Genomic DNA, 16,627 nt, shown 5'->3' with positions numbered 1-16,627 from the left:
TTGTATTGGTCCTTCCAAAACCAAAGGTTGGGCTTTCTTGGGATATTCTTACTGATCTGGAGGCTTAAAGTGCTTTATAAAGAAAATGTACTGAGAAGAATCATGGCCATGTCCTGCTAAACACTCCCTCACTGAGTCACTATGAGCAAAGAAAATTCTGGACTCAGTCATTGTGGTGTGCCAGTCAGGCAGAATGTGCATGACTCACCAAGGAACACATTCTCTGACATTTAAACACAAATGCTGGACTCAGCTAGTGTGTCAATGCATTGCTGAAAACATATGCAAACCCACTCACTGGTATTAGAGTTGTCACTGTCATAAAGAGAAGGTGTTAAATTCAGTCACCATTATAAGCCATTAATGGCCGTTTTAAAGGAAACAACTTCCATTATCAGTTCAGTAAACGTCCCATGTGATAGTTATGACATTATCTGTTATATAATACCCATTTCAGATTGTCCGCTGGCTGCAGGACAAATATTTTACTTTCTATTTTTTATCGGTGAAAACCAGCTTCATGCAAGAAAATTAATTCACTGGTACTCAGTTTTCACTTGTAAGTTCACGCAAACAAATGTAAACTATCCTTTTAGCTCTTAGCAAATGTAAATGCTCTTAGCTTTTAGCTCTTAGCAAATGTAAACTATCCTTTTAGCTTTTAGATTAATTCAATATTGTATAGCAGTAGACAGCTTAACCAGATTCATCAGTTTCCGGCAAGTCCACAAGTTGCCATATGAGACAGAATCCCATCCAACAGCCAGCATTTTTTCTACTGTGGTCTAGAAAGATATAACTGACCCTTATTCTTTGTTGAGAATCACCTTCTGCTGGCTGCATTTTTCCAACCGTGCAACCAGTGTGATACCCCGATGATTCTGACAAATAGTATTCTCAGACTGAAAATGTCTTAGTGATTCAAAAGGCTTGTTAAGACTATGAAAATGTGCACAGGTGGTTTACCCAGTAGAAATTATATTGGCTAATTTATTATTAGACATCCCTCTCTCTCTAGATTGCAATATTGTACCCCTCTACGTAGCATTTTGGAACATGAGCTTGAGGTTTCAGTGGATACAAAAAAATCTTCATTATGAATGAAATAATTCTAGTGAAATCGAATATGTTCTGAGCATTGTTCAATTACTAACCTGATGTTTTCCTCCTATCAAAAGTTGTATTTCACTTCCCCCCCCCCTGCTGTTCCTGCTGACAAGAAGCCCCCCGTCCTGCTGTTCCTCAGACATTCTTGTCAACTGCTGGAAATGGCCCAGCTTGATTATCAGTACAAAAGGTTCCCCCCGCCCCCGCTCTCCTGCTAGTAATAGCTCACCTTACCTGATCACTCTCATTACAGTGTGTATGGTAACTCCCATTGTTTCATGTTCTCTATGTATATAAATCTCCCCACTGTATTTTCCACTGAATGCATCCAATGAAGTGAGCTGTAGCTCATGAAAGCTTATGCTCAAATAAATTGGTTAGTCTCTAAGGTGCCACAAGTACTCCTTTTCTTTTTGCGGATACAGACTAACACGGCTGCTACTCTGAAACCTGTCAATATGGTGTCCAGTTACACCACCATTTCTTCTTTCAGCACCATGGACAGTGTGGCACTTGTCAGGCTGAACCTAGGGAGAACAGTGAAAAATTTGCTTCTAAATGAACAAAAGCTTATGACTTTGTAAAATGGCCACATCTGCTCTTCTAAAATGCCACACATTCTGACTCATTATCATGTGCCAATGTTTGCTTGTTCATCTGTTCTTCTTTTGTCTCACTGATTTTTTTGAATTGCTGGTGACAAAAACTCAGCAGCCTGTGAAAGATGCACCCACTCCATTATTATTTGCCTATATTTTCTTTTCCTCAATCCATGTTTAGCAAGGAAGTGTATTTCTCACAGTTTTACCAGTTTTTATAAGTCACTGCACTGGCTGTTGTGCCTCCTTCTACCAGCATAGTTCTACCAGACTAGCAATAACATTCATAACAGGAAAGGACATAGGAAGTTCTATTTTGACTAGATCCAGGATTATTCAGAGTTTTATATCAATAGCTGTCCAACAGAGAGACAGTGGGCTTGACAGTCATGACAGAAAATGATTGTGCTATTCAGGAATTAGTCCTAATACTAAAGCTCTTTGAGACACAGACTGTCTTATTATTTGTCAGCACTTAAAGACACTTGCTTCTTTAAAGTTGACAAGTTCATTTCTGTGGAACATCCTTTCAGATTGCTTGAACCATGCTTATAAACACATACTAATGGATGTTTCTTCTAAAATATCAACAAGAAACTAGTTAAGAAATGTTGACATCTAAATTGTCACCATTAGGGATCAGAATCAACACACTTTGGAGGTGAATCATCAGTTTTCACCTCTCAGAGCTTCAAATTGTTAGACAATTTAGGAAGCTAGCACTTACATCCAGAAGGTTAGATTCATTATTAAAATGGCTAGAAAAATTCTGTTTTTTAAATAAAGCTTAAATTTTGGAGAAACTAAATATACCAGAAAGATTCAGAGCCCTTATTACATAGAGTAGAGAGAAGTAAAACATTATATTTATTCAATGGACTTTGGTATGGCCATTGTTCCAAGAGATGTCAACAAAATGAAGGTCCACTCATTGAGGGAGCAATACAGTCAAGCTGAGTAATTTTATGCAGATTAAAATAAACACCCCAACAACTAACAAACCTACAAACCATAGCTCTAATTCAGCAAGCCCTTTGTCACATACCTAACTTCATGTCTGGGAGTCAACCTGGGAGTGACTTGGAGTTGAGTTCAGTGGTATGATGCATGTGAGTTAAACATATACGTGCATATTTATTGGATTAGGGCCCTTGATATTGATAAATAAAGTTTAATTTCATGTAAATAAGCAAGGTGGAGCTATTAAGTAGGTTACCACATATCTTGCTTAAACTTTAATAAATATAAGAGAATATTGTTTTAATATTGGCCCTGAAATATTAATATTAGCCTTGAAACTCTCATAATGCTAAAAATGAATTGGAATGCAACTTCTGTACTTCTGAGGATGAACAAGTACCCCTACTTATTTTGCAAACTGTGCTGCAGTAATGTTCAGCCTCTCTACAAAGTTAGTTTTGTCTCAACATGATTAGCAGCCACTGAATTGCTGTAACGGGACAGAAATGTAATTATTTAAAGAAAGTCTTTAACCAATTTAAAAAGAAGCTGCAAATAACACAATAAAGAAAATCAGAACTCATTAACATTTCGTAATCCCTTCCAAATGAAGCCTTTTGTGAAGACAAGGATAATCCAGTAACATTCTCAGATCAAAAGAATTTGCTTCCTTTTGAACTCCTAATGCCCCATTTTCACACCTAAACCTAACACGCTCTAGTTTGACACTTCAGAGTTCATTTCAAATCTGTATCAAAATCTTTTTTTCCTCTAAATGACTTTAAATCTGGCTATTATGCATCCTTTTTCATTATTCAGTCATTCTCTGATTTTCAACCTCTTTGTGTGCCTAAAACGTATTTTGAATTTAATCATAGTCTTGACAAATAATTCACAGATGCAAAATGTTCCTGGAGCTTTTTAACTTATCCCTGCAGCATCAAACCAGAAAATTTATGGAACTAATACAGAGCAAACTACAAATGCTATGACCCTGGCATGGATACTGTAATAAACAGAAGGCTACTAAAGTTAAGGCATGCTCCTGAACCATTAAAGTTAATGGAAGTTATGACGCTGGCTTCTATGGGAGCATGAGCAAGCCCTTACTGAGAAGGGGCTCATGCAAAGCCTGCTGAAGTCAATTGTTTTCCACTGATTTCAGTGTGCTTGGGATCAAGCCCTACGTGCCTAGTATATACTTAAAATGCCAGTATTCTACTGCCTCATTGTAAAGATCTTCCTACTATGGTCACACGCATAGTGAAACTTTTCAGAAAGAGGTGGGCCTTGACCTGGTTCTCTATCATGTCCTTACAATGGTGAGCATGATAGATTCTGGCCACAAAAGCGTTTTTCAATAAGCTGGTGTATACTACAAAATTTGTGCTGGTGTATCACTGACAGCTAAGGCATGTTTAGCAGCATATCAGTGAACATGATCGCTGCCATCCATATCCAGAAACGATGATACTTAGTGATGTGCACCAAGCCAAAAACTGTTGCAACCAAGCACACATCCAGTATGGTGTGCATCCAAACTCAGTGTCATTACAAAACACCCACGTTAAAGTAATGTGTATGGGGGGCGGTGGGTGGAAAGGAACTAGGTGACAGCCACGAGTGTCATTTAAGTTTAATGGAGTTTTCCCAACACTTGAGAAACAGTTTCAGATAGAAGTATGAGCTGCCATGGGGAAAGTAGGCTGTCCTGGTGAACTGGGTTCTGTAGCAACCAAACATCCAAGCAAACCTACTGAGTTCTATTGTAGTCTTTGTAGATTCTTCAAAGTGTATTGAGCTCTAGCTATTCCATTATTTGACAAACTATTTGAGAAACAAGTGTTTTTTGTCCAAAACCTAGTGGACAGGTCTCCTGCATAAAAACAAATCAAAACAACACATCATAAGTGGATGAGAGGCCAGAACTGAATCATCAAATAAACTGAACCACTCTGACACTATCTTAGATTTCCCTCCCCTTCAGCACTGAAGCACTATTAGTTTGTCTACAGTTAGACACTCATGGCTGGCCCAGCTCAGCTGAATCAGGCTCATCTGAATCAGAGCTCAGGCTAAGGTGCTGTTTAATTGTGGTGTAGATGTTCAGGCTTAAGGCTGGAGCCTGAGCCCTGGGACCCTCTCTCTTTGTGGGGTCTCAGGGCTTGAGGTCCAGCCTGAGCCTGAATGACTACACCACAATTAAACAGCTCCTTAGCCCAAGCCCCACGATCCTGAGTCAGTTGAGCTGGGCCAGCTGTGGGTTTTTAATCGCTATGTGGAGATATCCTGTGTGGAAACTTGACATATTCAGGCTAAAAATAAGGCATACATGTTAACGGTGAGTGTAATTAACCATTGGACAAGCTTACCTAAAATCTCCATCACTTGAGCTCTTTAAATAAGGATGTTTTTTAAAAGACATGCTGTAGCTCAGTCAGATAGTATGGAACTTATACAGCAATTACTGGGTGAAATTCTATCACCTGTGCAACGCAGGAAATCAGACGAGATGGTCACAGTGATCCCAGTGTTCACGCTGCACACGTTCCAAAGATAGATAGAGGACTTCAGGCTCAAGTGTCTTCAACGTACTGACACTTTTCTTGATCACTTTAAAAAAATGAAGAGTGGCCGTTATCTACATTGGGGGTGGATGGAAAGTTTGACTTGACTGATACCGCCAAAGCCCTGAGAAATCTAGGCATATGGTAGCTGCTGTCAGTGCAAAATCAAAAGCGTAAAGCACGACGCCAAGGCTCGATTCCATTTTCATGAAAATAATTGTGACAATAAGGAACTCAGGTAGATAATGCCTTCCATTGCACTTGTCATAGAGAGATATGGACATAATTATTTTAGAATCTTCTCCCCTCCTGTCATCCCCCCAAAACAGTTTAGTAATCTTATATAAATAGGAATGGGAGCCACTCATTTTAGTATAGGGCCACAATGCAACTGGCACTAAGAAGGTGTACAAGAGAGGCAGGGATAGGAACCTTCTATCTTATTCGCTCCCCCACCCACCTGCACTAACCTTCCAAGCAGGGTAAGAAACAGGGACATCATGAACAGTGGTAGCATTCACTAAAGAAAGAGGGAGGCCCAGAGTGAGGGCAGGCCCATGTTGTTGCATCCTCCAGCCAGATCTAAAGGCTTGTCTACACTACCGCTTCAGCCGATGTAAATTACATTGCTCAGGAGTGTGAAAAAGCCTCCCCCCCTGAGCAACACAAGTTACGTCAACCTAAGCACTGTCCACGCCAGCACTAAGTTGGCAGGAGATGATCTCCGGCCGACAGCTTCTGCTTCTTGTTGAGATGGAATAATTATGCCGATGGGATACTGCTCACCCGTCAGCATAACATGTCTTCACCAGATGAGCTACAGCAGCACAGTTGCATTGGTGCAGCTGTGTTGATATAGTGCAGTAGTGTAGACCAGCCCTAAGCCTGTACAGAGAGGAGCATATACTGCTTCCTTTCAAAAAGCAGATCTTCTCCTTCTCAGTGCACTCCCACTGAGCACCAGGAAGAAAATCTGGTTGAGTTAACCAGAACTTCTCCATAGGCTTTGCAATAGGGAATTCACTCCACATTAGTCCCAGAGTATTTAATATAGGCAAGAGAAGTCAATTAGCCATAGGCTGCACCTGGAGGGGACCCAGGATGCAAAGAAGCTTAATTGGGGATGAAGTTCACCTGGGTAGAAACAGGCAAGGCTTCTATAAAGCCAAGGAGCTGGCAACAAAGGTCTGCAGTCACATGTCCTGATGCAAGCACAAGGAGAGGGAAAATAGGAGCTTGTGATAAGCAATGTAGGAAAAGGAGCATGAAGGGCAGTGAGAATAAAGACTTAAACTGCTGGACCAAGGGTCCCTGGTGTAGAAGGTGGGCCCAGGTTTCTCTATAAGCAACTGTGGGAGTGGAATACCAGGGCAGTTCAGAAAGGAGACTTTCATAATACCCCAGCTGTTGGGGAACCTCAATGTGCCTTTGCCAGAGGGCTAAGCCACAAAGAGGAAAGCTCTGCAGCTCTGGAAGCATGAGCTACCTCACCCACTAAGTGAGTGGGACGATGGGCTGAAGGAAGGAGCATCAGACCCTGTGGTGAGCTAATCCCCAGAGGAGCCACTAGGAGGTGCTAGAGCAGTTAGAGTCCACTGTATTACTGCCTCCCGTGCAGCATGGCTCTTCTGAGTCCCATCATGGCTCTTCCTGCAACGGGGGTAGTGGCTTAAAAGCTACAATATATTATGTTCTGTTTTAATGACATTGTTCACCTTGGATGCTCAACACTAGCATTTTGTTTCCTCAAAACCTAAGAAGCCTTTGTTCTTGTAATGGTTTTTGATCACTTGCACTCCTGGTAAAAATGCAATAATACCCAACATGTTTGTTTGTTTAAGGCTCTACCTTCAAAGACACAGCCCTTGTAGGCTTAGAGGGAGAAATATTAAATTCCTCTTATTATTCTGCATGCCTGGCCAAGGTACAATACATTGGCCCCATACCTTGTCTCCTCCAACTCCACTAGCTGCAGGTGTTCCAACCTGCATTTCAGCTCCACAATCTGGACATTATAACGACCTTTAAAACGCCGGTTTACTACAGAATTACAGTCTGACCTTAGCATAACAAGAGTTGGCATTTTTATTTTGAACACCCATTTAAGAAAAAATTATTACAAAGCCATTGTTTGTATTTCTCACACCGGCACACTATGCAGCTGAACTGAAGTCATACAGTAGATTCAGACTCAAATGATTAGGTTCAGAAATAATTGTATGTACCTCCCTACTTGAGAGCATGAAAGCTGTGACACTCACATGGCTATTTCACGAAAGAGCTAATGAAAAGATTTCCATTGTACTGGGGCGGGGGGGGGGGGGTGTTCACTCTTCAGAAAAGAAGGCCCAGAAGACTAAAGCAATTATCTGTTGAGATACTAATTTATCATTATAGCCATTTTAGTAACAGCAGAGCCTTTCTCTTAATGCCACTTCTGCTGCATTACTTTCCTTTCATCGCAAAAAAGGTTAATTGTTAAAATTACACATTAGGAATAGAAAATAAGGTTAAAGATGATATGTAGTTTCCATGGCTCTGTTTAACAAATCAACACAAGCTAGCAGAGTTTCATAAGGCAAGAGAGAAGAGAAGCTGGGGAGGGATGCATAGGAAAGACTGAAGATGGAAAAAAGAAAGATTGGGGGAGTGAGAAATTCTGTGGTAAATGGGTCAATTCACATGAAATTTAAATGGAAAAGGATAACATCACAATAAACAAAACACAGAGCCAGTTCCAAAGCAATTACAGGTAGAAATAGCTCCAAACTATTGTTTCCTGTTTCTTTGAACAGAAGCCTAACATCAATAATCTTTATTTCTCACTTTGTCTCATGTAAACTCTCAAAGCAAATCGGTTGGGAAAACAAGAGGGTAAAAAACCAAATGTATTATTTATATTGGACCTGATTTTTGTCCTTCAGTCACACCATTGTGAAACTGGTATAAGAAAGCAGAGAATCAAGTCCATTCTGATCTGCCCCCTGAAGGAATTCAATGACAGAATATTTCATTTGATGAAATCTTTCCCTGCCTTATTTCTCAGTTTCCTGCTTGCCTATTATCCTTTTGTTCTCATTGCTGTACAGTTTCCATTTGCAGCTACCAGAATTGCCCATTTCTTCTTCAGTTATTGCTCCTTTAATCCAATATTTGGCTCCTTATTCTTTGTACCATTTTAAGTGGCTAGAAGCTTCAAATTAAGATAGATTTTCACTATTGTGTTTCCAATGTGCTACATATAACTATCCTCCCAGTTCAATCCTTCTGCTCGTTCACTGACACTGAACCCTGTTTTTCTCCCCACTACCATCCCATATCTAGTTTCCTTCTGGTCATGATCTTCCATCTTCTCTGTTCTTGTCCTTCATTCATCACCTTTCCGGTTTGCTATGACTTCAAGGAAAGAGTGGCACAATGCAAGTTTTTGTTGCTATAGTTTTCATTTCACTTTGATCATTAATACAGCTGGAAGTTCTTTATCCTGATGACAAGTCAGAACATGTTTATACATGGTCAAAAAGTGTACGGGGAGAAAAAAGCCTGTCTGCTATATGTGCTAGGTGTCATTACTCATTCAGCTCCCTCAAATTCTTTCATCAAAGCAACCTTCCTTTTTTATAATCTGCCAACCCTAAAATACTAAGCCCCCTGGGATCTCATCTGTTCTGTGAACTGCTGTGTAGGATGTGCTTTTCCCCACACATTTTCACAAATATAAAAGAAAAAATAAAGAATACAATTACAGGAGCTTTATCAGTGGAAAATCATGATGCCTTGTGACTGTTTCGGAGAAAGAAAAATAAACCTTATTTCCATGTTATAACTGTTCATGGAGCAACAGATGGTCAGCTCAGTTACAAAGAGACATTTTACATTGCCTCTCAGCATGCATATGTACACCATTCATCTGAAGCTACAGTCTTTTTTTTTCCCAACTATAACCCTCGTGACCTCCCACTCTTTCCGCAGCAAGTTTTTCTATAAACAGAAGTGGCGCACACACAAAAAATCGTTCTTGGGGTGGCAGGAATTAAATTGGAATTTTAAGAGTGGCTAAGATAATTAACTTCAAAAGACACATGATTTCATTATTAACTTTAGCCACAGGATCTGTCAGCAGCATTACCAGGAGTGGGACAGAATGATTTATATTCAAACAGTGGGGAAAACACTGCAGGTTTGAAAGGATTCAAGCATATGCAAACTTACTTCAGATAAAAAGCCATCAAGTAAGTTGTGGTCAAATCCTGCTGTTTTAACAGAGCTGGATTGATGGGAGAGCTACTGGGAGTTGTAAAAAAGTCACTCGTTTCTGTTCACAATGGATTCAGGGCAATCTTTTTCGTGGGGTGGGGGTTGTCATGAGATCCCTTCATCCCCTGAGTTTCTCTGTGAGTTTTCAGTTTCAATCAGACTCAGAATAAAACCCAGCCATGACTGCCAGGTTAGCAACAAGCCTGGTGTGAGGAATGTTTGCCTGGCCAACACAACCCCTGCTGCAGGTTTGCCTCTAAAAATAGCTGGAGGAACCTGGAGACAAAGTGACTGAGTGGGAGGAAATGGTCTCAGGGAGGCTGTCTAGAGTTATAAAAAGCCTATGGTGCTGATGCCAGCTTTGGGGCCTGAGTCTTGAATTCCATGAGTAGGAGAACTCGCCTCTCCCTTCAGTGGTTCCAGCCAGTCTCTCCCTCATCGGCCAGGACAGCAAGACAAGCTGTAAAATAGTCTTTGGGCAATTGTGACATTAATCCTAGGTAAGTGCAAGATATGCTTGGAAATAAGGGGAGTTTACAGTTAGAGGGAGCTTTAGAAGGAAGCAGGCTGTGCTGATCATTTCTGTGGAAAGTTACCGGAAAACGTTTTTTCTGATCGTTTCATGTAATTATCGATTTTTTAAAAATATATGATATCTTTAGTTTGTAAAGATTTTCAGACAGATCCTCTCTGGAGAGGGTCTGTGGACACATGTTTACTGCTTCGGGCAAGGTGAAATGAAGGACCATGGTAAATAATAGTAATAACAAAGCACCAGCTTTTTTCAGTCTGATTTTAAATCCCATAGAGATGCCTTTTTTAAGCGAAATCACTGCACTGTACATGTCTTTAACCCCAAACCAAAACTTACCCCCAATTTGCTCAAAACTTGGCCCAGATTTCCCAGTTGTTTTGTCAGTCTTGGCAAACCAAACCTAAATTTCACATTTGTATCAAAATATTAAAACAGGAAAGTTCACGTGGTTTGGGGGTTCTTTACAATAATTTGTCACTTAGTAGCTCTAGTAGTAACAATTCTTTAGAACTTATCTTGGAAATGATAAAGAAGTCTTAAAATTAGGTGCATTTTGAGATAAATGTGAACTTCAGGATTTAGCAGAGAATTCATAGCATGGTGCTAACAGATACCAAAAACATTTCCTGATGGAACATTTACAGAGTAGAGATGGGCAAACTAATTTGGACAAAACGAGAACCAATATGAACTTTTGCCAAAACTCAAACCAATCCCAAACTTTTTAAACATTCAACTTTTTACTGATTATGTTTGATTTTTTCAAAATATGTACCTTTGCTGTCAAAAGGGCAAAAATCCTCCCTCATTGTTGTAATCCCTGATCCTCACCTGGTGTAACTTGATATAGGTCCTTCAAAGTCCAGGGAGTTTAAACTAATTTACACCAGCTGAAGATCTGGACCAACGTGTGCAATGGTGGTCGAATGGGGCTCTTATTGATTAACGTTTTCATATTCCTCCCCTGCCACTAAGGACAATGGAAAGACTGCCATGACTTCAGTAAACTTTGGAGCAATCCCAACATGAAAGTACAGCTTTGCTTAGAACATATAGGGATGTGAAATGAAATCATCTGTGGCATACTACATTACTTTAGTTTAAACCATTTTTAGTGAGAAAAAAGAACATTTTAACATTAGTGATATACTGCTAATTACTGTCATCCATGGGAGATACTATGAAACCATTAAAGTGTTTCACTGCAAACTCTTGTAACAGCACACTGCTGTCTGACCACCAAATTTAAGTTTCGTTCCATGCTCTTTCTTCATAATTATGCTTTAAATCCATCCTGGATTATTTATAAGATGTGCTTTTTCTCTCCGTTTTGTATGGAACATGTTGATAGCCAATTACGAAGAGTATGTCTAGTGAGAATTCATTGTCTCTGCTAAACCACACTGGAAGTTTTTGCCTTCTATAATGAATTATTTTGTACTTTTCCTCATCAGATTCATTTAGGGTTTGGATCTGCCAGCCTTAACTACAATGATTAATATCTTATTCATCCAGTAGGACTTCTGATTGAGAGGAATGGCAGCAGAATTTGAACTGTAATATATGGATACCTCTTTAAACTGTAATTTAAGTGGTGTGTTACATTAAAGATCACAAAACACTGGAAAAACACTACTATTAATAAAAGGTCCCACACTACCCCAGTGGTGAAACATTTTTTAACCATTTTACTGATAAGTAAACTGAGGTCCAGGTTGCGCACTGAGTATATAGTAGAACTTGGGATAGAACTCAGGAATGCTAACATACAGTTTCTTGCTGTCACCACTGGCAAAAGGCTGCACCTCCCATTCTTTTCTGAATGTGTTGCAAACTGTTATACACAGTGTTTTTCTAGCCATGTTGGTCCCAGGATATTAGAGAGACAAGGTGGGTGAGGTAATACCTTTTATTGGACCAACTTCTGTTGGTGAGGGAGGCAAGGTTTGGGGCTTACAAAGAGCCTGAAAGCTTGTCTCTCTCACCAACCGAAGATGTATATTGTTACAGCATTCTACTTTACCTTGGAACCTTCCTTTACCTTAGTGTTTTCCTTTTCATTGTGTTTTTCTCCTTACTTTCCTTTGTTTTGCATCATTAACAAGGGAAAGAAGGCTGATTTTCACATTGCATCTCCCTTGTTGCTGACTCCACTGTCACTGAATGATAATTCACTATTCTCTTCCATTTTCTGGTTCTCAGTCTGTCTCGTAGGTTTGCGTCATGAAATAAATCTAAACTGAGCTGCAAAGTCTTAGATCTTTCTGAACACTGCCAGTTTCTGCTGACTAAAGGAGTCCAAAATCAAGACCTGAGGCTGTTTACTCATCACTAAAGAACTGCTCCAAAAGCTCTTTATTCTTCTTAAGTTGACCAAGCATTGAAATAATGTTCCATCTCAAATTAACAGACTTGGTCTTTTATTCTGCTTGCAAAAATGAACAGTTCTTTGCAAGCCAAGAACTATCTAATTATAACAGCACCTGGCAGCATCACTGGATATAGGGGGTCTGTCAGCAGTTTTTTCTCCAAACCCTCTTTCATAGAAATTTACAGCTCAGTCATTTGAATTCACTTTAGACTGAAACCTGGTATAATATTCTCAGTGCAATATTTTTTTCAGATATGATTTGAACTGGTAAGGTCACTTATTGTTCTAGAGCAACGACCCCTCGTTTTTATAATTGTAGGCTCTTTTTGACAAATTCTCCCTATAAAATGATGGCTTTAATACAATTTCACAGACATGGTATTGGTGGAACCTATTATTTTCTGATTTTTAAACATTGAAAATAGATAATTAATTTGCCTGAAATGTGTTCTTTGAGTAGGCATAGCAGTCAGTATACTTTTTAAACCTTTTTTTCACTGTTGTGTGCTATAGGAGCATTATATTGGGAATGGCAGCATACACTTTAAACAAAATTATATATAGGAAATAACATTAATAGATAAAAACCCCTTGTTATCTTTGTTTTCAGTGAGGCTGCTTGTGTTGTAATCCCTGATCCTCACCTGGTGTAACTTGATATAGGTCCTTCAAAGTCCAGGGAGTTTAAACTAATTTACACCAGCTGAAGATCTGGACCAACGTGTGCAATGGTGGTCGAATGGGGCTCTTATTGATTAAAAGAAATGGCATAAAGTAAACTCAATTACCTGACCTATTTTCTCTTCCAGTTTGATGAACCATAAGCAATTAAGCCTCTAAACTTCAAGAGAGCTTGTGGTCATTCAACTGTGCTGTTTTATGTAGACCTCTCCATAGGCAGAGATAATTTGTAACACTACAGAAATATTTTGTTGAGGACAGATGAGGAAAATGTTCCTTTTTCCATCTTGTGGAATCTTGAATGACTGTTTATCCAACTAATTCCTAATTGCCATTAGGTGTACAGGCATCTTATATAGATCCTATTGATCTAATTCAATCCTAGAGCTTTTTAACTGCTCCACAGAGAAAAAGGAACAACCACCAAACATCAAATCCAAAAACCCAAACCCAAAAATAGTAGGCCCATCTTTAAAATTCATGAGGTATAGCATGGTAAAGGTTAAAACATCCTGACTGATGGGGATTATTTCCTTTATATGATTAACCTTCATCTAAGTCACTGTCCTAGTACTTATCTGACAGTTGCCACTTGTGTAACCCTTAGACCCATCAATGCAGAGACTGAATGTCAACTATAAATCAAACGAGAGAACTATGCGTGTGGGGAAACAACCAGAGGTTTTATCACAAGAGCCAAACTTCTCTTCCACAGAAGTATGCATGTGCTCAACTTTCCTCCCATCCTAACCCAAGACATGTATATTCTCTGGCACAGTAAATGAAAATGGCATTGCTTGATGGCATCAAGAGAGGGAAAAAAGAGAAGAAAACAAAATCCTACTAGACATCTTTCTGATGAAAGGGGTGGGCACAGAATGTGTTTGAAGGAGCAAAGAGATTTGTACTTTGAGATCACAAAGAGTGTTTTCATCAAACTCACTTCATAAGAACATATTAGCTTCTGCCATTATTTATATCCCAATGCTAGAAGAAGTAACAGTTAATGCTGAAGTAGATCCCACCTAGGCTACCAGCACAGAAATTTGAAGGCTAAAAGCCTTTCTTAATGTAGGTAGTTATAGCACAAATGGCTGTCCCTTTTAACTGACCTTCCACATATAATAATATATTCATATGACTCATTGCAGAGCAAGCAGAGCTGTGGCTAGCATCCAATAAAAATGAATACATCTATATTATCTAGATGATTTTCATTATGGAGAACATATGTTAATCTGATTACAGAAGCAGGAAACACAATTTAAAAATTAGAACAATGAGGAGTCCTTGTGGCACCTTAGAGACTAACAAATTTATTTGGGCATAAGCTTTCATGGGCTAAAACCCACTTCATCAGATGCTTGGATCTGATGAAGTGGGTTTTAGAGCACAAAAGCCTATGCCCAAATAAATTTGTTAATCTCTAAGGTGCCACAAGGACTCCTTGTTGTTTTTCTGATACAGACTAACATGGCTACCACTCTGAAATTTAAAAATAGTTACAATATAGCGAAGGTTAGTTATCAAAATGAGAGCAATGGCAATGTTGCTGTTTCAAGAGCACACTAAATGAATTTACATTTATGTAAGAACTATGAAAGCTCCTGCAAAATTATTTGGATTCTGGTGCTAGGTGCTGTCCCTACAAAGGAGGATACAGTCCCTGTCCTTAAAACCAATGAGCCAAATCCAACCTCCACTGACTCAATGGGAATCCTGCCAGGTCCAAAGAGCTTTCTTTCTAATAACTAACCTAATGTTCACATTGTATGTGTTTCAGTCATAGATTAAAGAACTGGTAGATATTATCCTAATCTTAATCTGACTGTACTGTGACACAAGATTTATGAACTCCTACATTGTGGTTGAGCATGTAATGAAGAAAATGTCCCAGTCCAGGACAGAATCAATTATTTCTCACTAGGAGGATTTTTCTCCTAACTTTATGGATAAAATTAATTGGTTTTGGATCAGTGGTTGTTAGGCCTCTCATCAAGAATCCAACTATTGCAATCCTGCATCATGCATAGGATGCAAATTCTTTCTCTTTCTTTTAATGCCTGCTTAAACCTCATTTGTTTCCCTGAGCCACTCCTGTTCCAGAGCTAACCTCTGCCCCTGAATTCTTCCTTAGTTTTGTTCCTTTGAAATTTAATTTATTCATTCAAAAGTGAACAAACAAAACCCCAAGAATTAACAAATGGCTCATATGTGCATGAAAACTTACATCTTAACTTCTTTTTGTTTTAATCCTTGTCTTTCTCATGATCTAGCTTATATATTCCTTCAGGTTTGTCATGGGTACATGAGGGAGGGAGGATGCAAAGCTATTTATGCAGGCAATCCTCTGGGTTTGATATTGATAAGCTTTAAATTAAGTTTATACATATGCGCAGAGATTGTTAGTAGAGCACATTTCTTAAATTAATCAACACAAACAAATACATGGACTTTAAGGACAGAATCACAATAGCAGCTGGAATGCTGGGAGCCAAAGGCTGAATGAGTGTTAAGGCTGAAATTTTGCTCCCTCACTAACAGGTGCTTCAACAAGGGTTTAAAGAGAGGCTTTGTGTGAACCTATGTGTCAGCATACAAACTATGCCCAGCAATCTCAGCAACCTGTGAATAAGGTACATCCTCCAAAGCTTTCCTCACATTTAAACAGCATCAAAGCCCAGTCCTTCGCCTTCAAAGATCCAAGGGCCTATTTCTTTCCTTTGAAGTTCAAAAGTCAATGAACTGTCTAATCAGTCCTGAAGAGAACTACAAAAGTGTAAACTTTTTAATCTTTGGTTGTCTCTGCTGTGTGAATAGCAACCCCCAAATATATGCTTTTGCTCTGTTATTTTTTTTTAATTCCAGGAATGGGTGTTGTTTGTCTTGCTCTATCAGTGTAATATTTATAAAGTTTAGAGGAAGCAGTATATTGCATGACCCTGAGAGACAGATTAGGAGCCTGGTCACACTGAACTCAGATTTACATCACTCTGACTGAGATCAGCATCAGGTCCAGAGATTGTAGAATATATACTACATATAACTGTACTTTATTTTGCAAGAATTGTTTAATAAAGATATTGAGGCCAAATCATCCCAGGTGTAACTCCACTGACCTCAAGTAATTTATTCAGGGATCAATTTGGCCCTTCAAACATTACATCTATGGATGCTTCTAGAATTGTATAACTAAACCTGCTCCATACACCAACATGCATGTTCAAATATGTTTCACAGGTCATGCTGTTTGCTTTCCATGAACATGTGGAAGAGCAGAGAAAAATGTTCATGAACAGTGCAAGTCTTGTGAATTCTAAATGAAGGCAGTTGGTAGAAAAATATAATATATATTAAATATTTTATATTAATGGTAGGAGGAGTTGATAATTAAGTCATTGAAATACCTCAGACCCAATCAGAGAGTGGGCACATTAACACAGTTAATCAAATTAGGCTGCCATGGATACATGATTGTACCTTTTGCAAGTAGGACCATACAAATAAATGCATTTACCAAACTTTCTGAGTGGCTGACAGAACAATTAAT

This window comes from Lepidochelys kempii, chromosome 11, assembly GCF_965140265.1.
Source record: "Lepidochelys kempii isolate rLepKem1 chromosome 11, rLepKem1.hap2, whole genome shotgun sequence".
Classification (NCBI taxonomy): domain Eukaryota; kingdom Metazoa; phylum Chordata; order Testudines; family Cheloniidae; genus Lepidochelys; species Lepidochelys kempii.
The sequence above is the reverse complement of the archived record's forward strand: the minus strand, read 5'-3'. Positions refer to the sequence as shown.